Below are 27199 nucleotides of genomic sequence, written 5' to 3'. Positions count from 1 at the left end.
ACTGATCATTCCTTTTCCCCTTAAAACACTTCACTTGCCTTACAGGATACTACTCTTTCTTGGTTCTTTTTCTACCTTGTTTGCTACTCTTTCTGTCTTCTTTGCTTGTTTCACTTTATCTTCCTGATCTCTAAATATTGGGATATCCCAAGCTCATCCTTGAATCTCCTTAACACACTCCTTAGGGGATTTCACCCAGCTTCATGGGGCTTTAAGTATTACCTGTAGGCTGATGATTCCTGAATTTATATCTCTTAAGCAGACTCACATTCAATGACTCTTTGACATTTGGATTTCTAATAATAATATCTGACTTAACACTTAACAGTTATGCCTTTGATTTCTGTACCCACTTCCACCACCAAAATGCTCCTTATTTGTTCTCTATCTCAATAATTCCATCCTCTAGTCATTTGGGTCAAAACCCTTGGAGCCATCCTTGTTTACTCTCCTCATGTCCCATGTCTAATCCATCACTACGGTGAGTTTTGCCTTCAAAATGGATCTGAGCATTTCTCATTACCTCCACTACTATCACCTGCTTCTGCCTTGGTTCCACTATAGTCTGTTTTTTAATGTTTATTTATTTATTTTGAAAGAGAGAGCATGCGTGTAGAAGCAAGCGGGGGAAGGGCAGGGAGAGAGAGGGAGAGAGAATCCCAAGCAGGCTCCGTGGTGTCAGTGCAGAGCCTGATGTGGGGCTTGATCTCCCACAAACCGTGAGATCATGACCTGAGCCAAAATCAAGAGTTGACCCTTAACCAACAGAGCCACCCAGGCGCCCCTAACTATAGCCTTTTTATTCCTATCATCTTTTACAACACAGCAGTCAGAGTAATATTTTAAACTGTGAGCCAGTTTACATCACTCCTTAGCTAAAACTGTTTCCAATCACTCCCCATTTTACTCAGGGATATGAACCTAACTATTCTCATTGTCTCTCACTCAGCTCTAATCACACTGGGCTTCTTACTCATGAGGAAACAAATTATGCTTCTACTTCAGGGACTTTGCATTTGCTGTTCTTTCTACCTAGGTTTTCTTCCCCAGGTATCTTCATGGCTTGATCCTTCCTCCAAGTCTCTTGGATGTTGTTTACTCAATGAAGCCTCTCCTGACAACCTTTATAAGAAAAGAGCAAAACTCTCACAGCCTTCTCTATTGCTTTATTGTTTTCCATAGCTTATTTTACCATCTCCCACATATGTATTGACTTATTTATATGTTTCTTGTTGGTCTCCCCTAACTGAAATGTAAGCCCCATGGTGACAGAAACTTCTCTGTTTTATTTCACTAACACGACTTTATAACCTATAACAGTGCTTTGAACAGGCACTCAACAAATATTTGTCAAGTGAACGTATGGTTTAATAATAATGGATATCATATATTGAGCACTTACTATATGCCAGGAACTTATAAGATAGTTGTTATCATCATTCCCAAATTATAGATGAGAAAACTGAGGATCAGAAAGGTTAAATAACTTGCTCAAGGTCATATAGCTAGTAAGTGATGGAGCCTGGATTTGAACCTCAGCAATCTAGCTCCAAAATTAATGCTCTTGGGATGCCTAGGTGGCTCAGTCAGTTAAATGTCCAGCTCTTGATTTCAGCTCAGGTCGTGATCTCCAGGTTCATGGGATGGAGCACCGCTTCAGCCTCTGTGCTGACAGCACAGAGCGTGCTTGCAATTCTCTCTCTCCCTCTCTCTGTCTCTCTGCCCCTCCCCTGCTTGTGCACACACACATGCCTACACACTCTGTCTCTCAAAATAAAAATTAAAAAAATAAAAAAACAGAACTCATACTCTTAACCAATATGTAATATTGCCTCAAAACATTATTAGATGATAACCTCAAAGTAAAAACAAGGCAAAACTAGACTAAAAAGTGTAAAAGGGCTTAATAGATTTTTATTTTTCCATGATGACTACTTCAATGCTTCTTTGGAAATATTAAGTATGAAAGTTCTCTCAAAAGGTTTTTTTTTTAATTTTTTAACATTTATTTATTTTTGAGACAGAGAGAGACAGAGCATGGACGGGGGAGGGTCAGAGAAAGAGGGAGACACAGAATCTGAAACAGGCTCCAAGCTCTGAGCAGTCAGCACAGAGCCTGACGCGGGGCTTGAACTCACGGACCACGAGATCATGACCTGAGCCGAAGTCGGACGCTTAACCGACTGAGCCACCCCGGCGCCCCTCAAAAGGTTTTTTAAGCATGAGTTTAATCTGCCTACTGGATAATCAAACCTGCCACTGGCCACAAACCTGCTTGAATAGACCTTCTTGCAGAATAAGGGAGTCCATTGTCCCAATTATTACTCTACCCATAAAACAGTTCTAGGAGAGCAGGAAAGCTGGGGAGCAGCTCTAACACCTTCCTTCTTTCTCCAAAGCATTCATCAGAAATGGGCTTAGCAGCCACCTTCTAGATCACCACACTGTTAGCAGGGAGTATGACACAGGAGTGTCAGTTCTAACTCAGTAAGTTTAAGGCTGTGTGTGACCTTGGCTGTTTATATACATTCTCGGAATTTCAGTTCCTAGAGCTGAAAAATGGGAATAATGTCTGTCTCATTAGGTGATTTTGAGGGCTAAGTGGGATAACTTTTGGAAAGTGCTCCTGTACAAAGTTGTGGATGTCCAATGAATATATGAGCTCTTTCCTTCCCCCTCTTCTCAGGGCCATGTGACCAGCAAATGAGATAATGACTATTAGGCTGATCTTGCAAATGCAAAGAACACTGTACAACTGAGGAGTCAGACATCTGGAATTCAGGGTAGGGGAATATCTTACTTTTCTTATTCCCCAGGTCTTATTTCCAGTCTCCTCAGCAAACTTCATCATTTGTAAGAAAGAAAATATCCAAGATGCTGCCTGATTTTACCTGTTGAAATGAAAACAGTGGGATTAGAATGAGGTTAAAAATCTTAAAAATTCACTTGGGGGCCTTGCTAAAATGCAGATTCTCAGACCATGGACCCAAAGATTTTAATCAATAATTGAGGCAGAATGAGGGAATACAAAGGTGATTAATAATATGGAGCATCCAGAATGTTGTACCACCTTAGTTGATCCACTCTAGAAAGAAGTTCATTTACTATTTCCCAAGATTCTGTGTCCCTCAAACCTCTGACCACTATTTTAGAAGATTATAAGGAAATTTGCATTACTCTGCTAGGCTCCAAATTGCTGCCCAGTGGTTCTTGCCCCAGCTCAGATTGACAGCATCTACCTCTGATGCCACTTAGAAATGCCCTTTTTAAGCTTCTCTCCTTAATATAATAAGAAACATTAAGAGAACATAAGGAAAAGGAAAGGTTTGACAAGAAGTATGGGCAGAATTTAGATTCTTTACCATATTTCTCTCTTTCTTTCTTTCTTTCTTTCTTTCCTTTTTTTTTTTTTAGAGAGAGAAAGAGAGAGAAAGTACATGTATGAAAGCAGGGGAGGGGAAAAGGAAGAGGGAGAGAGAGATTCTTTTTTTTTTTTTTAATTTTTTTTTTCAACGTTTATTTATTTTTGGGACAGAGAGAGACAGAGCATGAACGGGGGAGGGGCAGAGAGAGAGGGAGACACAGAATCGGAAACAGGCTCCAGGCTCTGAGCCATCAGCCCAGAGCCCGACGCAGGGCTCGAACTCCCGGACCTCGAGATCGTGACCTGGCTGAAGTCGGACGCTTAACCGACTGCGCCACCCAGGCGCCCCAAGAGAGAGATTCTTAAGCAGGCTCCACACCCAGCGCAGAACCTGACAGGGGGGATGTGGGGGGGAGGGTGTGGGGGGAGTGGGAGCTCGATCCCGTGACCATGAGATCATGACCTGAGCTGAAATCAAGAGTCAGATGCTTAACCTACTGAGCCACCCAGGCACCGCTCTACTTTCTTAAAATAACATATTTAGTATTTATAATTAAAGGAAAAAGTGAATTAAGTCAATGGCATATAATAAGTCCAGTGTTTGTTGATTTAATGATATAGGAACAGAATACAAAGAGCACAAATCATGGGTCAGACAGACCAGCTCAACCACATACTAGCTGTATGACTTTGGGCAAGTTACTCAACTCCCCTGGGCCTCTTCCCTCTTAAGTAAAATATTGAGAATAACTCCCTTGCAGTGTTGTAATGAGAATTCAAAATAATATATGTAGGGGCACCTGGGTGACTCAGTTGGGTAAGCATCTGACTCCTGATATCGGCTCAGGTCACGATCTCACGGTTTGTGAGTTTGAGCCCCCCCATATGGCTTACTGCTGTCAGCACAGAGCCTGCTTCAGATCTGTCTCTTTCTCTCTTTGCCCTTCCCTTGCTCACATTCTCTCTCTCAAAAATAAAAATAAAACATTAAAAAATAAATAAATAAACTTAAAAAAATATTTGTAAAGCACAATACCTGGCAGTTAATAGTCACTCAATAAATGGCAACAATTATCACAACTTTTCAATATCTGGATATGTTTCAGAAGGAACAAAAAGAGAATCATTCTGTATTTTTTAAAGCTTATTTATTTATTTATTTATTTTGAGAGAGAGAACACTTGTGCGCACACCAGGGCAGAGCAGAGAGAAAGAGAGGGAGAAGGCAAATCCTAAGGATGTTCCATGCTGTCAGCACAGAGCCCAGCATGGGGCTGGATCTCATGGACTGAGCCATGTAGATGCCTCTGTATTTTTTTTTTTACTTTAGCAGTATGTTAAATAAATCAGCAAGTTAATTGTGTGGGAGCAGTTGTGTGACCAAAAAGAAAGTTCACAGCATAAGTTATGTGTCCCTCCTCCAAGGCTTGAAAAAAGTTTTATTTTCTTTAAATGAGAAGACTTTTGTTTGGTTTATATAATCCTACCAACCCTACCTCCAACAGAAGAATGAAGGACAAAATCGCCACTTTGAATAGAGATTGTTATTTTACTGGGAGCCATGATTTAGTCGGTTTTAATAATTCCTTCTACAACTTTAAGATTTTTTTTATCTTTGGGATTTTTTTTCTCTTTTGAGTTGGAGATGTTTTTTTCTTTTTTGAATCATCAGCAGTCTTGGTTAGAGAACTGGTCATTTGTTGGCTCTTCCATTTTCCTTATTCCAACAAAAAATGTTCCTAATCTTCTCTGTTCTCTTCAGTGCCCCCTTACTCCCATCCCCCTCACACTAAACTCTTGGTTCTACATTCAACTAAAAATCAGGACATGAGGGCTAGTTCTGCTTCCTAAAACTTACTAGTGCAGTGATCTTGGTCTATAAACATCCTCTCTATTCCTCCATGTTATCATCTGAAAAATAGAAGAAAATAGACCTTACGTGCTTTCTTCATACAGTTCTCAAAAAGAAAAATAAAAAGCTTCTGCACAGCAAAGGAAACAATCACAAAACTAAGAGGCAACAGACAGAATGGGAGAAGATGTTTGCAAATGACATATCAGATAAAGGGTTAATACCCAAAATCTATAAAGAACTTAGCAAACTCAACACCCAAAAGAAACAAGTAATCCAGTGAAGAAATGAGCAGAAGACATGAATAGACAATTTTTCAAAGAAGACATCCAGATGGCAAACAGACACATGAAAAGATGCTCAATATTGCTCATCATCAGGGAAATACAAATCAAAACCACAATGAGATATCACTTCACACCGGTCAGAATTGCTAAAAGTAACAACTCAAGAAACAGATGTTAGTGAAGATGTGGAGAAAGGAGAACCCTTTTGCACTGTTTGTGGTAATGCAAACTGGCACAGCCACTCTGGAAAACAGGTTCCTCAAAAAATTAAAAATAGAACTACCCTATGACCCAGCAATTGCACTACTAGGAATTTATCCAAAGCACCCAAAGAATTCGAAGGGGCACGTGCACCCTAATGTTTATAGCAGAGCTACCAACAATAGCCACGTTATGGAAAGAGCCCAAACGTCCATCAACTGATGAGTGGGTCAAGAAGATGTGGTATACACACACACACAGACACACAGACACACAGATACACACACACACACACACACACACACACACACACACACACACACTGGAATACTACTCAGCAATGAAAAAGTATGAAATCCTGCCATTTGCAACAACATGGATGGAGCTGGAGGGTATTATACTAAGTGAAATAAGTCAGTCAGAGAAAGACAGATATATGACTTCACTCATATATGGAATTTGAGAAACTTAACAGATGAACATAGGAGAAGGGAAGGAAAAATAAGATAAAAACAGAGAACCATAAAAGACTTAAATACAGAGAACAAACTGAGGGTTGATAGGGTTGTGGGGGTGGGGGGTGGGTTAAATGGGTGGTGGGCACTAAGGAGGACGCTTGTTGGGATAAGCCCTGGGTGTTACATATGTGATGAATCACTGGATTCTACTCCTGAAGCCAAGACTACACTGTATGTTAACTAACTTGACAATAAAATAAATAAAAATAAAAATAAAAATAAAAAATAAATAAATAAATAAATAAATAACAAGAGAAGAAAAGAAAAGAAATAGAATACATAAGAAAGCATTTTGTTAGACTGTAAATGCTAGAAAGCTCACTGAAAGCTACCTGTTTCCTGTGCTATCCCACTTGAATCACAAAACGTAAAGAGGCTAGGTTTGGGCACTTTATTAGCTATAGCATCTTGACAAGTCAAGTCACCTCTTGAGCCCTCTGCTTCCTCGTCAGAAAAAGGGAGACCTCACAGACCATATGACTTAAGAAATATCAGCATGCGGGGTGCCTGGGTGGCTCAGTCAGTTAAACGTCTGACTTCAGCTCAGGTCATGATCTCACTGTTTGTAAGTTTGAGCCCCACATCGGGCTCTGTGATGATCTCAGTGCCTGGAGCCTGCTTTGGATTCTGTGTCTCCCTCTCTCTCTGCCCCTTCCCCCCACCCCTCACACTCTATGTCTCTCTCAAAAGATAAACTAAATTAAAAAAAAAAAAGAAATATCAACATGCTTTGCATTGTGGCAAAGCTATACTCACTGCTTTTTTGTGTCATTATTCCTTCAAAGATCATAAAGAGTCCCAAAAGTAAGAGAAAGAATTTTCTTCCTTTGTGGCCATCTCCCCTCAGCCTCTGTCCTAATGAAAGAATGTAACCACTTCTGTCTAAACAACAACAATAATAACAAAAGCAAGGGGATAGTGTATGGATATGTCAGAACAGAGGGCAGGAAGGGTGAGGGATCAGGCAGGGAAATTAACCAGTTTTCTAGGCTAGGACCCACCAGGAGGACAGCTGGGCTCACAGAGCATCTGAAGGCTGGAAACCCTGATAGGGACAGGGCAGGTAAGGGAGTTCCCACCTATAGGCATGCTGAGAGTCACTAGGTTTTTACAGTAAGGTGTAGGGACCCCATGGTAAACTGGATGTGTCCAGCTGGTTAAGTGTGTAAGGTGAAGTGGGATGTGGGAGTATCAGACCGAATTAGAACTTAGAAGGAAAGGATGCATGCAAGGGTGATGTCAGCATCATACAGAACTGTGTCACAAGAAAAAGAATAATATAAAAAGATAATGCTGGAGTTTTAGAAATCTAGTCTCTCAGGCTTTACCCAGACTTGATGGATCAGAATCTGCATTTTAATAAGATCCTCTAGTGATTCATATGCACATTAAAGTGCGAGAAGCATTCCTTCAGCGTGATTTAAATTCACAAATAGAAGGTTTGCCTGCTTGGAGAGGTTGATAGAACTCAGAACTATTAGTGCCTCAGTTAAGCATCTGACTCTTGGTTTCTGCTCAGGTCATGATCTTACAGTTTGTGAGTTCAAGCCCTGCATCAGGCTTTGAGCTGACAGCGCAGAGCCTGCTTGAGATTCTCTCCCTCCCTCTCTTTCTGCCCCTCCCCTGCTCTCTCTCTCTCTCTCTCAAAATAAATAAATAAACATTTAAAAAAACAACTAAATACATTTTTATAGATGAACAAATATATAGTTTTAAATGTATACTTTAATGTTTTCAGTGAAAAAAAAACCCAATAGATTTTAAGAAAACAATCAAATTAGGCATATTAACATGACCACATATTTACACAAGATATAGAAAGTTCCCATTATTTATTAAAAAGAGAAAACTGAGCGGTCCCTGGGTGGCTCAGTTGGTTGAGTGTCCAACTCTTGATATTGGTTCAGGTCGTGATCTCACTGTTTGTGAGATGGAATCCCTGTGTCAGTGTGGATCCTGCTTGGGATCCTCTCTCTCCCTTTCTCTGTGTCTCTGCCCCTCCCCTGCTCTCGCACTCTCTCTCAAAATAAATAAATATTTTTAAAAAGAGAGAGAGGGGCGCCTGGGTGCCTCAATTGGTTAAGCATCCGACTTCAGTTCAGGTCATGATCTCACAGTCCGTGAGCTGGAGCCCTGTGTCGGGCTCTGTGCTGACAGCTCAGAGCCTGGAGCCTCCCTCAGATTCTGTGTCTCCCTCTCTCTCTGCCCCTCCCCCGCTCATGCTCTGTCTCTCTCTGTCTCTCAAAAAAATTAAAAATAAATAAAAATAAAATAAAAACAGAAAGAGAAAACTGTAAAAAAGAGAACAATGGCAACTTGTGCGAAGTGTATCTACATTCTTCATATAGGAAAGGAAGGAAAGAACAACATGTGTCCCTTGGTTCTTTCCTTCCTTTCTCCTTCCTTCCTTCCTTCCTTCCTTCCTTCCTTCCTTCCTTCATCCTTCCCTCCTGCCCTCATGTCCATATCTCTTGAAACCCTACTGTGTGTGTAGTAATTTACATACATCATCTCCTTGCACTTCCATGCCAGTCTCACTGAGCTAGGAAACCAAGAAAGTGGAAATAAATAAAGTGGAAAATAACTAAACCAAGAAAGCTTCATAGAGGCAGTGTCTTGTCCAAGAACCCTTTGGCAGCCCTGTACTGTAGAAATCACTGGTCAGAGACAGATTTCCCTGGCTATGGAAACTTCCATGATACACCCCATGACAAGTGGCTGTAGTTTCTAGAGGCTCTATTGTATAGTGGGTTATAATCAATAAACGTTTTGTTTGACTCCTGTCTCTACCACACACTAGCTGTGTGCTCTTGGACACATCACTTGACATTTCTGAGTCTCAATTCTGTCAAATGTAAAATGGTAAAAGAAGAGACAATAATACATTACATAGTTATGAGAATTAAAAGAAGCAATATAGGTAAAGCATTGACCCCAGTCCTGTATTTACCAAAAGTGAATTCCCTTCCTCTCCAAAGGAATTCCAAGACTATGTAGATTTCAAGGTTTTGTTTTTTTTATAGATTGCAGTTTTTCAGAGGCCTCCTGGGCTAAGGCCTTCATTCTGGAGCTGGCTCTTGAGGCACTCTTTTCTCCCGGGTTGGGAAAGAATCCTTCCCATCTTCAATAACTGGTCTCAAAGGAAGAGAGAGAGAGAGAGAACAACTCTATGAAGACCTGAGTATATGAGCCCTCCAATCAGAACCAGGAAAGATGACTGGCAGAGAGAAAAAGACTAGGTCAAGAATTGTCATCATGGCTGGGCCAATCACACCCAACATCTATCTGGGGATTTTAATATTTCAAGATTTTACCACATCTCTGATGATTCCCTTTTACACCCAAAAAACACCCTCAAGAATCATGCGGGACCTTGGGGGCGCCTGGGTTGCTTGGTCGGTTAGGCATCCAACTTCGGCTGAGGTCACGATCTCACGGTCCGTGAGTTCGATTCCTGTGTCGGGCTCTGTGCTGACAGCTCAGAGCCTGGAGCCTGTTTCAGATTCTGTGTCTCCCTCTCTCCGACCCTCCCCCATTCATGCTCTGTCTCTCTCTGTCTCTCTCTGTCTCAAAAATAAATAAACGTTAAAAAAAATTAAAAAAAAAAAAAGAATCATGCGGGACCAGTAGGGCAGTGTAAAGTATTGCAACCCTGAATCTAGCCTCAGAAAGATCTGCACTCAAATCTCAGATTTTCGTTTTACCAAATGTGTCTTCAGGCAAATTATTTATCTTTTCCGAACCTCAGTGTTCACTTTTAGAAATGGGAGATTTCATAGTGAGAATTAAGTGGCATTTGCAAAGTCTTTAATATGGTGCTTGGTACATGGTAGGGACTCAGTACATTTTAGCTATTATGATTTTCAGGATGAATATAATTAGCCCTGTTTTAAAGATGAGCAGTTTGAGGGTTAGAAAGATCAAGACTCATTCAAGTCTTGTGATTTCCAGCCTGGAACTCCACTTTGTGAAAACTTTAGAGGCACTGTTGATCAGTGGCTCTGAGCTCTGAGAACTTTACCTGCCAAAGGTCCAGGCCAGAAACATTGATGTTATAATAGTGACAAATGGTGGGATCAGGCTTATATTTAGCGTTATCTATTCCTGGATGAATCCACTACCCCTGTTAACTGGGATTGTCAGTGATCTGAGGTTTCCATTGTTCCTAAGCAAAGAACCAAAGAGTGCACATGGCATTAATATTTTTCCATTCTTCTCATGCAATCAGAAAGACTAATTTATAAAGACAGTTGTATTTATACAACTTATAAAGACAGTAGGATTCCTGTAGCTTCTTTCCCTTTCCTCAAGCTAATGAATGAGACTCTTCCAAGTTCTCCTTTTACCCAGAGGGTAGAACAAGGTGGCAGAGACCGATTCTAAGCCTGGTTCCATCTCTGTGCATAAGTTCGTTCATGACATTAAGGAAATGTAGCTTCACAGGGAACACCATCTAAGGACTTTGGCACTTGGGCCATTCTCTTCCTAGTATATGACACAGGAAACTGTGGCCCAATAAAATCATCAGTTCTGTCAAACTGATGTATCAGTTTGATGCAAACTGCTTGCCTCAGTTATATCTCTGGACTATTTGATAGCCAATCCTTTTAGTTTCTTCTCACTTCTGACATGAGGTCAGGAGTTGGTCCTTAAAGAGAAGTTCTCCATCCTCACCCCCAACACCTTTGGCTTATTCATATCCCACCTTTCTCTTTCAGGATCAGTTCTGAGACTTCCAGTTCCTGACCTCAGACCCATTTTCTGTTTTGACCATGCTGCTTTCCACCACTCTGGACAAACCCCTTGTCTAGGGCTGCTTAGATCTCTCCCTCCCAGCATTGACCTTTACCAGACCACCAGGTAGGCACTGCCCTGAGAACAGGGCCTAGATGAGGCTACAGTCTTATGGGGAGTGGGGGTGGGGGTGGTGGTGAGGAGAAAACCGCAGGATCTTAGAGTTTCTGTTTTGTAAATTATACCTTACATCTCTCTCTTCTGTCTTATTTCTCATACCTGTTGCAAGGAAAGGCCCCCTTCACTTTATACTTCAGGTTTGGCGTCAGAGGCCCTTCCCATTCCCCATCCACTACCTCATTCCAGTCATCTGGCTTCTTGGCATTTCGGTCTGGGATGTACTCAAAGTCCTTCCAGTTCTAAAACAAAATGTTCCTTCTTTAGGACAGGTGAATGGGCTGGGATAAAACTGGGGTCCCTACAGTCAGGCTAGACCTGACTCCCTAACCCTGCCAACCTCCTGTCCTTACTCCTATGAAAGCCCAGCTCAAGATTCTGCAAACAAATCCAATACAGGAGAGAAAAAGCCTTTAAGCAACTCTCGCTCTTCCTCAAGTTGTCACTATCACTTTGACCTTGAATACTTCAAGCTCAAAAAAGTTGGAAATTTCCGTTCTGTCTGACCCTCTCCCTCCCTCGATCATGTGCCCCTATGGTCAGAATAAGTCTTCTAGCCTGTATCACTCTTCCTGAAGACCCCCCTTGGTGATCTGCTTTGTACCCAGAATGCTCCCAGACCTGTACCAGTCTTCCCTTTTACTCCAGGCCTCTTCTATTTACCAAGACAAAACTCCAAGTCACAAACAACCTACCCTGACTTTCATATTTCTTCTGTTGTGGAGCCTCCAAAATTTTGTTTTATCTACCTAGCAGGTCATCTTGGTGCTGACCATTTGCCCAGACTGACTGAAAGCTTCAATGCTAAGCCAACTAGACCCTGTCATTCAGTAACATTGCAGCTGGGAAAGTTCTCTAGTTCCTCAGCTGTCTCAGCCACTTTTTGATTCCTGAGATGTAATAGTCAGCATCCCATCATGAGGGCTATAGTCTTCATAGATCCCTGCCTATCTAACTGCTTTCCCTCTTCTCTAATTTTACTCAGCAGGGAGCACAGAGACCTGTAGCCTCTCCCCTCTCCCCCAGGTCTTGAGCCAACCCTGATTACATCAGGTACATGGTCCTCAACAGGAGTGAGGGTCTGTGATTAGTCTTGCTGCTCTAAGCCTGCTTACTGCACCTGGAAGAAGACTCACCCCTAATTTTCCTGTGGTGCCAAAGGCACAGACACAGCCTGCTCACCTGTCTTAATTCCCTGACTATGCTTCCCTCCCATGAGACTGGATCCCTTTGCTAAATCATCCTACACACAGCTGAGCCACTGCCCACCTCTCTGCAGGCCTCTTCTTAGGAGTTCCAGCCACTGGGTCCCATGTTGCTCCTTGTTTAACCCTAAACGTCTTTTCTGCATGAGAATGAATCTGCTCTGACCTGTGGAGAACCGACAAAATAGCTAAGGCCTTCCATGACCTGGCTCCAACAAACCTTTCCAACTTCATCTCCCACCAGTCTTCACCTTGAAATTTATGCTCCCAAAATAGTAAACTGCTGCTTTCAATTCTTTTATGTAGCCATGTTGCTTTCCACCTAATTGTTGTGCCTCTGCTCCTGCTGTTCTCTGGGTCTGGAATATCTTCCCTCTAACCCAATTTCCCACTTCCCTTGCTCTAATAAATTCAGTGTTGAAATCCAGTACATTTTAACATATAAATCCTGTATATTAAAAGGACTTACTATTTTCTAATCACTATATTATGTGTGTTAGCTCATTTAATCCTCACAACCACCTTCACACGTAGGTATTATAATAATCCCTGTTTGTGAAATTGACTTTCATAGCAGTTACATTCCTTGCCCAAATGTAACTGCAAGTAGGTAGGAGTCTCACAGTAAAGGGTGGAGCTCAGATTTCAATCCATATCTATATGACTGCAGTCTATGTTTCCAACCCCTAGGTTAACCCAATCACTCAAGCATTGCCTCCTCCTTCCAAGACCACCACCCAAACCTTATCACAGGCTAGGTTAGGAGCCTCTTTTGGGCTCCACAGGATTTGGGCTTCCCTGACTCTTAGCACTAATTACACAGTGTGACCTCTGTCTGTGTACTTGTCTGCAAACTCCACTAGATTCTGAATACCAGGAGGATTCTCAATCCCTGGATTGTGCTATTCATAGCTATATCCAGGAGAGCTTTGCAGTGAGTGATAAGAAATCAGTGAATATATTCCACACACTCCCCATATCAATAACTCTGGAGTCAGAGATCCAGATTCAAATCCTGGTGCTAATGTAGGTATACTTGCCAAGTCACTTCATTTTCTACGTGTTGTCTGTTTCCTTATCTATAACAGGGATCAGAGCACACTGTTCACAAAGGCTGTCAGAAGGATCAATAGAGTCTTAACAAATGTACGTTGCTTCCCTCTTTCCTCCACACCTCTTTGGATACCAATATTTAGCTGGATACCTCTTGGAGTGATTAATGCCCCAGTTTCTGCTTCTCTTCCCAGCTTTCTTCTCCCAGCCCCATAGCTGACATCTCCATCTGTTTCCCAGCCAAACACTGTCTAACCTCAGGTTTCTTATCTTTAGGACCCTCTATTTGCAGATGTTAGTCCCATTTCCTTGGTTTCCAGGCATAGAGGTCTTTTATCTTCTTGGGAGACAGGAAGTCTCAGTCAACTTCCAGACCCCCAGCAGCCACTTGCTAGTTGTTGTTGATTTGGACCTCATAAGTAGCATTGGGTGAATGATCAAAGTGTATAGTTGAGTATCTTTATTGATCTAGAAAGAGGATAGGGAATATTTCAGCTCCACTATTGGACATCTTTGGACCTCAAGCATTGAATGCACCACCTAAAACAGTTCCTGAATGCCATCCCCCAAATATACACAAACATATTTCCTCCTCCCATTTCTATGATTAATTCAGTAGAGACTCTGGATCTTTTTCTCCTGAGTACATACTTCTTTGGCTCCCCTGACCCCCATCCTTCAGCTCCATCACAGCTCTGGTCATTCTCTGATGTTTTCTGTTTTTCTGTCTGTGCCCTTGATTATAAGCTTTTCAAAAGCAGAGGTCATGTCTGACTCATCTGCTGTGTTAACAGCTTCCAGCACAAGGCCTACCCCAGAGGAGGACCTCAGGGAGCCCTTGCACATACAGTCCTTTCACAGTCCTGCTAGCAAAGGCCTTGAGCCTGAACATAATTTCTCCAGTGACTCAAGTCCTATGGGCTTCTCTAGACCCAATTTCTGCCTCTCCCCCGCACTCTGGTTGTGCTGAGTTACTTACAGTACCACTCTTTCTCAGGTATTTTTTACTTTTCTCATGTGATTGCCTCTTCCAGGAATTAAATCCTCCCTAAAATTGTCACACTCTTTCACAAGGCCAATTCATGCTCATCTTTCAAAACTCAGCACAGGCAAGACCTCTAGGAAACATTTCCTAAGGCTCCAGGTTGTGTAGAGGGCTTCTTCTGTGCTTCCCCAGACTCTGATCATACTGGGTAGTCCTCTCCTTTTCTTGATTCATACCTTCACTGGACTGTGAGTTCTGTGAGGTCAGAGGCCATGTCTGGGGCTCACTTTATCCCCACCCCAAGTCCCAACACAGAGTTGGAATTTGGTGAATGCCAATTGAGATGCTAAAGAAATCCAGCTACTATCCTCCAGCTAACCTAGATCTCTCTAATCTAATGCTGCTAAGACAAGCCCATCACTCATATTTTAGCTTAGTACCTGCCACCTCGCCCATCCCTTCAATATTTAGCAGGGCAACAGGGCCATGCCAAACATTCTTCCAAGAGAGGACCTTATCTAACTTCCTTTCAGAAGTCAGGCTCTTATGTGAACTTCTGTAATCTATAGCACTTCTCTATATCTATTTTCTGATAGTATTTAATTTATAGGGTTTTTGTAAAGGTTAAGTGAGATAACACATATAAAATGCTTATCCTTCCCCCTAGGCTGAAGACCAGCCCACATACTTACCCTGAATTTGATGGTCTTGTTGTTCTCATGCTATTTCCCTTGATAATGAAGGATGACCTGCACTTTGTTGTTGCCAAAGCCACAGAATGTCAGGGCCTAGAAATTAAACCCTAATGCATGGTGTTACATCACTTTTAGGCAGTTTGCCTGGTCTGAGGCTAAGACAGACATAGCTAATATATTAATCAGGGCCCCAGCAAGAAACAAATAGCACACTCAAATTTAGTATTACTTGAGGAGAATTTAATAAAAGGACTATTTACAAAGATAGGGGACCTTGAGAAGGCATAAAGAATAGTGCTGTGCTGTGGGCTGGCAACAGAAGGGCTATTCCTACCCTTATCCCTGAAGGGGCAAAGAGTAAGAGTGGTTACCAGAGCCTGGAAGAAAGACTCCTGTGGGGAGAGTGTCTGGAGGGAAGCTGTGACTTTCAGTTGAGAGGCACATCTCTCTTTCCTCCCTCTGATCTACTGCCAGGACTTCCATTGACCAAACCTAACCAGAAAATCCTTCCTGTGCCAGGAACTTTACACGATATCATTTAGTTCTTGTGACAAGCATGTGTTACTATCTCCACTCTTAGCTGGGAAAATTGTGGCTTAGAAAATTTAAGTAACTCACCCAAAGTCAAAGAGCTAATAAGTAGCATTGCTGGGATTCAACCCAAGCCTACTAAGAAATAGGGCCTGGGGTTCTTTCTGCTTTGTGAAAACTTTAGAGGCAATTGTTGATCAGTGGCTCTGAGCCTGGAGAGCTTAATGTGACAAAGGTCCAAGAATAGGTTTTAACCTAGTTTTCCAACCTCACTCCCCATGTTCTTCTTGACTATCCTAAACACACACACACACGTACGTGCGTGCGCAAAGTGCTCTAGCCACACTGGTTTCATCGGTTTTCTACTTGCATTTCAATTTCATGCCTCTGAGCTTTTGTATAGCTTCCTCTGTCCTCATATTTCCCCCACCTCCTTCTCTGCCTATTAACATCTAACTCATTCTTCAAAGAACAATTAATACCCCATCCAAAAAGCCCCCCCAGTTGGACTGAGTCATGCCATCTTTGTAGTCTCATAGCACCTCATCAGTATCTTTTTAAAACTATGTCTCAGAGCAGCTGGGTGGCTCAGTCAGTTGAACAACCAACTTTTGATTTCCACTCAGGTCATGATCTCACAGTTGTGGGATTAAGCCCAGCATCGGGTTCTGCACTGGGTGTGGAGCCTGCTTGAGATTCTCTCTCTGCCCCTCCCCTGATCACGTGCATGAGCACACTCTTTCTCTCTCAAAAAGAAGTAAATGGATAACTTAATAAATAAATAAATAAATAAATAAATAAATAGAAAATATGTCTTTCATTCTGCCTTTAAAAAAAAATATTCACATGCTTGCTTCCCCACCAAATAGAAGGCAAAAATATGGAGTAGAAAAAAGCACAGGCTTTAATCTGGATAGATTGGGTTTGAATTCTGACTTCCCACTTACTCACCTTGGGCAAATTTCTTGCCTCTGTTTCCTCATCTGTAAAATGGAGCTATTAACAGCTGAAACTGCTTTGGTTGTTTGAGCATCAAATAAATAATATTCATATGAAAAAATCACATTTGAAAAAGTATTTCCATTTTCCTTACTACAACCATCTCATACATAAACATATATAAACTCCTTGTAAGGAGGGTGGATTCTGACGAAAAGAGAAATGGGCGAAGACACATTCAGGCACCCAGAGTGCTATATTGTTCTATGCATGCAAGAGCTTGAAAGATGAGGGAGAAAGAGTTGGTGGGGGAGGGGTGCAAATAAAAAAAGGAAAAGAGGCTGAAGAGGAAGATTTTGGCAAAAGCTTGAAGCAAGAAATCTGAAACTCCCTGGGAAAAGAAAGAAATTTTTAGGGAAAATTTTAAGAAAATTCTGCTGTATGACATGTGGCATAATTCTTGCCTCTGACTTTGTGCAAAAACATTTGGTACATTCCTCATCAGTGCTTTGGGAGTTGGATTAGCTTTTATTGTTGTTTGTTGGTTTAAAATTTTTTTTTAATGTTTATTTATTTTTGAGAGAGAGACAGACAGAGTGTGAGCAGGGGAGGGGCTGAGAGAGAGGGAGACACAGTATCTGAAGCAGATTCCAGGCCCTGAGCTGTCAGCACATAGCCCAATGTGGGGCTTGAACCCACGAACCACGAGATCATGATGAAGTTGGTCGCTTAACCAACTGAGCCACCCAAGCATCCCTGTTTGTTGGTTTTTAAATCTCAACCATCATTCAAGATTGGAGCTAAGTAAGAGCTGGACTGCTCCAAGGAAGCCTAGTGACATATTTGAGGTTACAGATGCAATACTCTGGACTCATTATGGATGCTTAATAAAGGTGATTTATATGACCTCTTGGGCCTTCTCTCATCAAGGGCAGGAATCGCTTTCAAAGCAAAGCCATATTGTAGTAGGTGCATTTGAGGGTGTCTACACAGTTTATGGTTCCTTTCTCCCTTTTTGGGAACTGGGGAATGTCTCTCTGTATTGCAGCCTTGTTAATAACCATGTGACTCTCTATCTCTTTCGTCTATTTATATTAACATTTAAGCTTAAGGTTGCTTTTTTCAGGTCATTGAAGAGTCTTACTGTGTAGGAAGTTGGATTAGAAATTTCCTTTTTCAGGGCTAGTATCTAAAATCTATAAAGAGCTCACCAAACTCCACACCCGAAAAACAAATAACCCAGTGAAGAAATGGGCAGAAAACATGAATAGACACTTCTCTAAAGAAGACATCCAGATGGCCAACAGGCACATGAAAAGATGTTCAGCGTCGCTCCTCATCAGGGAAATACAAATCAAAACCACACTCAGGTATCACCTCACGCCAGTCAGAGTGGCCAAAATGAACCAATCAGGAGACTATAGATGCTGGAGAGGATGTGGAGAAACGGGAACCCTCTTGCACTGTTGGTGGGAATGCAAATTGGTGCAGCCGCTCTGGAAAGCAGTGTGGAGGTTCCTCAGAAAATTAAAAATAGACCTACCCTATGACCCAGCAATAGCACTGCTAGGAATCTACCCAAGGGATACAGGAGTACTGATGCATAGGGGCACTTGTACCCCAATGTTCATAGCAGCACTCTCAACAATAGCCAAATTATGGAAAGAGCCTAAATGTCCATCAACTGATGAATGGATAAAGAAATTGTGGTTTATATACACAATGGAATACTACGTGGCAATGAGAAAAAATGAAATATGGCCTTTTGTAGCAACGTGGATGGAACTGGAGAGTGTGATGCTAAGTGAAATAAGCCATACAGAGAAAGACAGATACCATATGGTTTCACTCTTATGTGGATCCTGAGAAACTTAACAGGAACCCATGGGGGAGGGGAAGGAAAAAAAAAAAAAAAAAAGGACGTTAGAGTGGGAGAGAGCCAAAGCATAAGAGACTGTTAAAAACTGAGAACAAACTGAGGGTTGATGGGGGGTGGGAGGGAGGGGAGGGTGGGTGATGGGTATTGAGGAGGGCACCTTTTGGGATGAGCACTGGGTGTTGTATGGAAACCAATTTGTCAATAAATTTCATATAAAAAAAAAAAGAAATTTCCTTTTTCAGGTCAATCTGAACCTCTTCAACAATTACAGTGCCTCTCATTAAGACCTCATGTGGCTTATAGTGACCACTATCAGAGAGCTTACAAGCATGATGTAATGCTCAGATTCTGAATGCCTATCCTCCTGGTTCAGGGTATCAGGAAAGAGTTTTGTATACCTGCCACCACAATCAATGCCTTGCTCATGTTTTACTGAAAACTGAACCACCAACGTCTCATTCTCATTGCTAAATGGCTTAAACCTGGTTGAAAGGCATAAAACTTGGCATCTTCATTGGTCTGGAGACCCGGGAGCAGAGAACACAAAATCTTTAGGCTTAAGTACTCAAAGAGCAGCCAGAGAGACCCAGTACTTGGTATCACCAATCTTTGGTACTTTCTTACATACCTACTATGTGCCAGGTGCTATCCTGGACACATTACCTTATTCAAGCCTCAGAAGAACCCTGCAAAATAGGTATTATCTCTACTTTACAAATTAGAAGTCTGAGTCACAGGGAGTGAAGTGACCTGGCTAAGCCCTCATGGCTAATAAGGAACTAAACTAGGATTTTATTCCATGTTTGTCTGATTCTTTCTTCCCCTTATACCATTCTGTCTTTAATGCTCAAGAAGATAAATACTGTTCTGCAGCTTTACGAAACAAGGCCCTGTTTATCCCAAGAAGCACAGAACATTTCTAGTCTATGTACATTATCTTATAGATGAGGAAACCAAGCCCCAGAGAGGAAAATTATTTATCCAAGATCACACAGTCACAAACAACAGACATACAAGAAGCCAAGTCTCCTGACTTCCAAGCCAGTGGTCTTTCCATTATTCCATGCTGCTGCCCAGCTTACTGGTTTTGTCTCTGTCACTTAAATTCTCTAAGTCTCAGTTTCCTCATCAGAAAATGTGGATAATTATTCCTACCTCATAGGGATCCCATGAAATTCATATGGGTAAGAGATGTGAGAAGCACTTTGTACATTGTCAACATAAAATGCAAGGGGCTATCATCATTCATGCTTAGAGAGGGTCCTTGCTTCATGATTCCACAGCTCTCTGCACGTCCCTGGGTCACACTAAGTTGCAACTAGGTTTATTTCAGTCTCTTTGAATAGTTTTTAAGCTCCTGAAGAGAAGGGAAATCTTCATATTCCTGGAATCTAGACCAAGGCCTAGCATAGAAGAGATGTTCAATAAATATGTGTTAAATTGCACAGAAGAATCACAGGTGCTGATTCAGCTATCTCTGGAGCATTTATTGCATACTAGTCTCTGTGCTAAACACTTTCATGTCTGATATTGCATTAGGAACTGTGCATTTTAGAGAGTATGCTTACTTCACTGAAGACCTCAAGTGAGGCCAGAGAAGACTTCAGGGCGAGGGAGTGGGCCAAAGGGAAAGAGTATTGCACCCATAAGCAGAAGACCAAGCTCTGAATCTCTGCTCTACCAGACCCTGCTATGTACTCCAATGCAATCCCCTCCATCCTTGCTGAACCTCATTTGTACCTAAGAGCCCTTCTGGACAACCAAAGGGAACCTAATGCACTTAAGTGGAATGAGATCTGAGGAGCAACAAATCAGAAATCAAACTGAGAGGAGGTGGGTGTCTATGCAGACTGCCCCCAGAGCCACCAAGAAGCAGGCGTCCCACGAGTCTCTCAATCTCCAATTCTCTCTCCTTTGGAAGCAATTTTTCAGAGTGGATTTAAATGAGACTTTAAATGCTCAAGTCAGTTTGTAATGTTCTCCTTTAATAAACATGAAAATGAGATTCATAACAGTAGCCAGGAGAGAGAAGATAGGAAGTTACTCCAGGGGACAATCAATGGATTCTATTTATAGGATAAAAGCTTTCTCAGGCAAAAACCCTTGCCTTGTAGACTTTGCCCTTAGAGCTCCCCCTTCCTTCATAATATTTTTTGGCTCTTACAGCAGTTCTGCCTAATGAGCATGGCAGGTGATGATTATCATATCCATTTAACATCAAGGCTCAGAGAAGTGAAAAGACTTGCCCAAATTATGCAGTTAGTGAGTCATAGGAGTTAGCCCTCAGTCTGTCTGCTCCACTCTCCTTTGCACCAAGCTGCTCTAGGGGAAAGCAACATTTGAAGGTTATACAGCATTTTTTCCTGTTTCAATTGCAGTGTTATATTTAAAAAACTCAGGGTGGAGAAAGCAGGGTAGCCCAGCAGTAATTAACCCAGTCCTGGAGTCAGACCTAGAATCAGATCACAGCTCTGCCTCTCGCCAGCTGTGTATATAGCTTTGGGCAAATTACCCATCCTCTCTGGGGCCCCTCTGCAAAACTGGGAACATAACAGTAACCATCTCATGAAGTTGTTAGGAAGATTAATGGGGATAATGTGTCTAAGGGCTTAGCTTTGAATATCTGTTATTTAATAAATGGACATTATTATTTTGTGGACAGTTCCTTCTTCTCCACCTGCTAATTTTTTATTCTAAGAAAGAGAAATGAATTGATAATTATGAATAAAAACAATTACATGAAAGTCAGAACTTTTTCCCAATTAGTATATTCCTGAATTCCAGCATTCACCTTTATCCTCTTCTTTGTCTCTATAAAATTTTCCTGCTGTAAACTGAAATTACCATAATCAAGCCTATGTTTAAATTATATCCACCGTTTTTTCCACCCACCAATGGGGGAAAGAAGAAAAGCAACATATAGAAATTATTTGTGTTTTCTTAAAGACAATAAGATGCAACTTATAGGCTGACCAAGCCTACAGGAACAGTAAGGGAATATCATGGGATAACTCCAATATTCCTGAAAACCCCTTTACTATCTGATGCCTAAATTCTACCATTTGTTTGTTTGTTTGTTTAATGTTTATTTACTTTTAAGAGAGAGAGGGAGAGAGAGAGAGAAGGGGAGGAGCAGAGAGAAAAGGAGACAGAAGATCCCAAGCAGGCTCCATGTTGCCTAGAAAGCCCAATGTGGTGCTCAAATTCACAAACCATGAGATCATGACCTGAGCTGAAGTCAGACACTTAACAACTGAGCTACCCAGACCCCCCTAAACTCTACCATTTGTGCCCTACTGTGTGGAGTGGCTTGACTACTAAATATTTGAGCCACTTACACATTAATGCTCCACCCTACCCTCCTCTATGAAAGTTAAGTCTTAAAAACCATCATGGCAATGTATGATTGGTTGAAAGACTTGAGGGATTCTCTTAACAATAGATGGAAAAAATATGGTTAGGGGGACTAAGTCCTTATGCATATTTATGTCTAGTAAGATAAAATAATAAAATCAACTCACCAAGAGATTAGCAATACCATTTTATACTTCTTGAATTAGTAATGATGATATTAAACAATCAATTTCCATTTACCATTTTTTTATTGCTTAAAATTTTTAGACTCTTCCTTGCAGTTTTGAGGAGATGCTGATAAATTTGTTTTGCTTTGGCATAGATGGCATACAGACATCTTTTTAGGACCTGGCACTCCATGCAAACATTCAGTGCCCTTCTGATTTTAGGCTTCAGAGTTGCTGACTCCCACTTCCTGGGCCCACCATGGTCCCAGAGTCACAGGGCAATTTGGCAACTTGTGATGGAAAAGGCCTTGGGTGTAGCCTTTATTTCATCTCCTCCCTGCAGCTAAATGGATATTTCTCAAATTCCACTACCCAGTATGTCGGGTTATTGCCTGAGCTCTGCCCATGAAAACCCTACTTCAACTCACATCCAGTAAGACCACCCTGAACTGGCTCTGTCAGCTCCTGTTACTCAAGCCTGACAGCTCACCTCCTCCCCTCATGAGGCTCAGGGGGTGAGTTTGCTTTCTACGGTCTTGCCTCATCTCCCAAGATCTCAGCATTAGACAGGACAAGACATCTCAGTGACCACCTTACCCACCACTCCTGACAGCGGGCCTCCCATTGTTCATCCAAAGAAGGATAAGGACTGATACCAAAGTTAAAAGATTTGTTATTGTGTGTTTGGCCCTTATGTGGGTCCCTAAAAATTTCACCTCATTTACTCCCATGGATAATGCTATGAAAAGGTACTATTAGTTGCATTTTGTGTCTACTAAGTGGAGGACTTGAGATGTGAACTCATTTGTCTCACTTCAAACCTGGCCTTTCTTCTGGAAAAAGAGGGAGCTACAGGGAAAAGTGCTATGAAGAACAAAAAGTTGTATAATCATAATAACAACTAACAGCAGTCATATGTCAAGCATGGTGCTGAGTGCTTTACATGCATTATCTCACTGCATTCTCATAATAGCTCTGAGACAAACGTGCTATTTTTCCCTATTCAAATGATAAGAAAAGTAAAGCTAGGAAACCTATCCAAGAGCCCAGTTTGTAAGTAAGTGGGCAAGCCAGGTTCAGACGCAGGCCTCTATAATGCCAAAATCTTTACTTTTAACCCCTATACTATAAGGCTTCCCATGAGGTGATGTGTGTGAAAAGCCCTTTATAGCCTAGAATGCACAGCAAAGGTAAGAGTCATAGTACTTTACACTTTGTAATTAATAAAGTTATTTGTGTATAATTGGAGTAATGTCTGTCTTCCCCAGACACCAACACGCTGGTAAGTTCCATCACTGTTTTACTTACCATTGTGTCCCAGTATCTCTCATAAAGTTAATTGCCAAAATATTTGTTGAATGACTGAATGGATGTATGTATGATCTTACCTTTTGCCTATGCCATAAGATTCTCAGCTTTACAAATGGATAGATTCGTTTATTAATCCATTTGACAAATGTTAATTGAATTTAACAAGTACGCAGAAACAGTTGTACAACTTTGATCTTGAACTTTATGGTAAGAGAGGTTAGGGCAGAACTCAGAATTGTTTATGACTAATTATTTTTCTGGGTGAACAGTATTGATATAAACCAAACCTGACACAATTTAAGATGTCCCCAAATAAGGAGCCTTTTTTGTTAGGAGAATAATGTCCTGTGGTTAATAAAGTCCTACTTAAAGGTTTTATATTTTTCCTCTTAGCATCATAATATCTTAACATCAGAGAATGCTCAAGCCAGAATGACTGTTGGTGGTCATTTCATCTGACCTCCTCATATTACAGGCAGGGAAACTAAAGCCCAGAGAAGGAAGTGACTTGCTTATAGACAAAAAGTTGTCAGTTGCAGAGTTGTGATTAGAACCTAGTTCTTCTGCACTTTGGTTCTGGGTTCATTATTCCTTCACTCAACAAATACATATTTTAAAAAAATGTTTTAAGGTTTATTTGAGAGAGAGAGAGAGAGAGAGAGAGCACAAGCAGGTGAGGGGCAGAGAGAAGGAGAGACAGAATCCCAAGCACAGAGCTCAGATATGGGGCTGAAACCCATGAATCATGAGATCACGACCTGTGCCAAGATCAAGAATTGGACGCTTAGACAACTGCACCAGCCAGGCGCCCCTCAACAAATATTTCTTGAGCATTCACTTTGTGCAAGGCATTAGGCACAAAGGCATGGATCTCCCAGGTTCTCTTTAGGGTCTCAGAGTCTGGTAGAAAATACAGACAAGTAGACAGTTACAACACAGTGTGGTAAGGACAGTGATAGAAGGAAGCACAGGGCAATGAAATTCAAAAAAACACTGAATGCCCTCCAAAGTCAGAGTGAACTTCAGAGAAGGCATACCTGAAGAAGTGAGAATGGGAAAGGCAGAAAAGATGAGGAGTGGGTGTTCCAAATAGAATGACTTGCACATGAAAAGGCCCAGAGGCATCAAACAGCACAGTGTTTCAAGGGAAATGCAAACAGTACTTTATAGTTTTCAGGGAACAGGAGAGGAAAGTAAATAGGGACCAGCTCAAAGAGAGATCTTATTGAGAGCAGGAGAGCAGTGTATCAACCTCGAGTATATGCTACTATCTTTTCTCCTCTGATAAATCTTTCCTTCAAATTGGTCAAATACTGTATGTCCCCAGAGATCCAATCAATAAAAAGTAATAGATGTTTGGAAGCTGGTACATCTAGCTGATGAGTGCACATAATCATACCCAAGTCTATAGAAATATAGGACCAAGGAGGCCATATAACATGATTCCTATGTCAAATGAACTTATATCCACATTGCACCTCCCACCGTGTTTGGCTTGTAATGTAGCTCAAATCCAAAGACTGGGCTAAGGACTCTTCTCCACCTATAGCTTTAGCAGTATCTTTAACCTCTCTGAGATTGAGTTTCTTCATCTATAGAAAGAGATTATCTAATTTATTGAGATTCTGGGAGAATCAAATAAAATAGAATGTAACACAGTGTCAGGCACATTGTAGGTGCTCAATACATACTACCTGAAGCTGAATCTGTACATATGTGTATATGTATACAAAGATACAACATCAAAGGTAAAGAGAGAGAAATCTTTTTTAGCCTTGAAGGTAAGCCTTGTACCTTCCCCAACACCTAGTCCTGAGCTTGGGACACAATAGGTCCTTTAGAAAATGCTTGTGTAATTACATGAAAATACACATTTGCTGCATTTATTCAACATAATCAGACTGCATTTTGCAAAAGAGAATTTGCTAGACAAAACTAAAGCTTATTTCTTCAGGTGCCAACATTTTATATATCATTTTCAATGGAAAATTTTTGTAAACATTATAAAAGACTCTGACCTCTTACGTACAGAATCTTAAAATGTAAAGTTCCTTGAAGACTCAAACCCTACATTAGGTTGTAATGTACAGCAGAGGTGTGGGTTTGTTTTGAAAATTTTGTCTCCATTGTTCTTGTTCTGCCGTGAACACTCACTTTTCCCTGAGGTCAATGTGTTTGCCTCTAGCAATCTACCCAGTGAGATCAGTGGACCTACATCCCTGCTTACCTGCCTGCCAGCTTATCTGCCCACTTCCTTTCCTTTCTTTTTACTGGCCAGTCTATCCACGTTTGTTACATAGACCATAGTCACTCAAATATTTATCAACTGATAAAACGCCTTGTGGTATAGTGAACAGCACTGGATAACAATCTGAGCCTTCCCCCCTATTTCTGTATGTGACTTGAGCCAATCCCTTTTCTGAATCTGTGTTCTCATCTATAAATAAGGTTTATATTTAAACTCTTCAAAGAAGGGGATACTGAATACATAGTAGCTGCTCAATGTTTATTGAATAACCGATTGGCATGAGGACCAAATTAAATAAGATAATAATAATTAAGATAATTGCTATTATTGTGATTGTTAATAATTATTAAAAATAATTATTTTGGGGCACGTGGATGGCTCAATCGGTTAAGCATCCAACTCTTGACTTTGGCTCATCTCATGATCTCATGGTTGGTGGGTTTAAGCCCCCCATCAGGCTCTGCACTGACAGTGTGGGGCCTCCTTGGGATTCTCTCTCTCACCTTCTCTCTCTGCCCTCCCCCACTCATGCTCCCTCTCTCTTTTTCAAAAATAAATAAACATAGGGGTGCCTGGGTGGCTCAGTCAGTTAAGCATCCGACTTTGGCTCAGGTCACGATCTCGCGGTTTGCAGGTTTGAGCCCCACATCTGGCTCTGTGCTGATAGCGCAGAGCCTGGAGCCTACTTGGGATTCTGTGGCTCCCTCTCTCCTTACCCCTCCCATGCTCATGCTCTGTCTCTCTCTCTTTCTCAAAAATAAAATAAACATTAAAATAAATAAATAAGCATTTAAAAAATTTTATAAAAAGGCACCTGGGTGGCTCAGCCAGCTTACAGTCAGACTTCAGCTCAGGTCATGATCTCATGGTTTGTGAGTTCAAGTCCAGCATTAGGCTCATTGCTGTCAGTGCAGAGCCTGCTTCAGATCCTCTGTCCTCCTCTCTCTCTCTCTCTCTCTCTCTCTCTCTGCCCCTTTGCTACTCAGGCATTCATGTGCTCTCTCTCACTCTCAAAAATAAATAAATGTTAAAAAACATTTTTTTAAATAATTATTTTAGCTCTCACTGAATGGGTACTACTAGTAGGTCCTTCATTTATTTTATGGGTTGTCATTTCTAATCAACTATACCCTAGGAAGCACATAACCAAGTCTATTAAGAAAGGAGCATTAAATAAGAGCCTAAATGCTTGAAGTAAAAGACAATACAAGTCATTCACTTAAATATTTACAGAGCTCCTGTACTGTTGCAGTGCAAGTGCTAGACATCAAAGTACTAATAAGACACAATTCCTCAAGCCCTCTGGCCCTCAAGGAGCTCTCAGTCTAATAAGAAAGGCAAATAAAGTGTCTATTTTTCTCATTTTATATTTCGTGATTTTTCAAAGCAAAATAATTTATGGTAGCAGCAAATAAACAGTAAAAACACTATAATCTACCTCACAGACATGACCACTGTCAGCATTCTGATATATTTCCTTCCAGCCTTTTTTGTTGTTTTGTGTGTTAACAATGGCCCCTGCTCCCACCTCCACATCTCTGCAGCCCCTGCAGAGATCCTTACCATCAGTTTGCACTTGAGACCTGGAAAGGCCAGCTGGATCAGGCCTCTTTGGTTTGGGCATCTGTCCAGAGTGATTCTTCCTCAGGCCAAGCATGTCCAAGTATCCACAATTGGCAGATGGACCCAATCGCGTCAT

The 27199-nt window shown here is 41.4% G+C and overlaps 1 pseudogene; it reads right to left on the bottom strand.

Moving 5' to 3' along the window:
* Positions 1 to 1095: 1095 nt before the first annotated feature.
* Positions 1096 to 27199, bottom strand: LOC124514355 (calreticulin-like; annotated as a pseudogene).

The sequence above is a fragment of the Lynx rufus genome, unplaced genomic scaffold (genome assembly GCF_022079265.1).
Source record: "Lynx rufus isolate CCGP_SWC_20201006 ecotype Redwood Valley unplaced genomic scaffold, mLynRuf1.p SCAF_2, whole genome shotgun sequence".
Lineage (NCBI taxonomy): Eukaryota > Metazoa > Chordata > Mammalia > Carnivora > Felidae > Lynx > Lynx rufus.
This window is presented reverse-complemented; position numbering and strand designations above follow the sequence as displayed.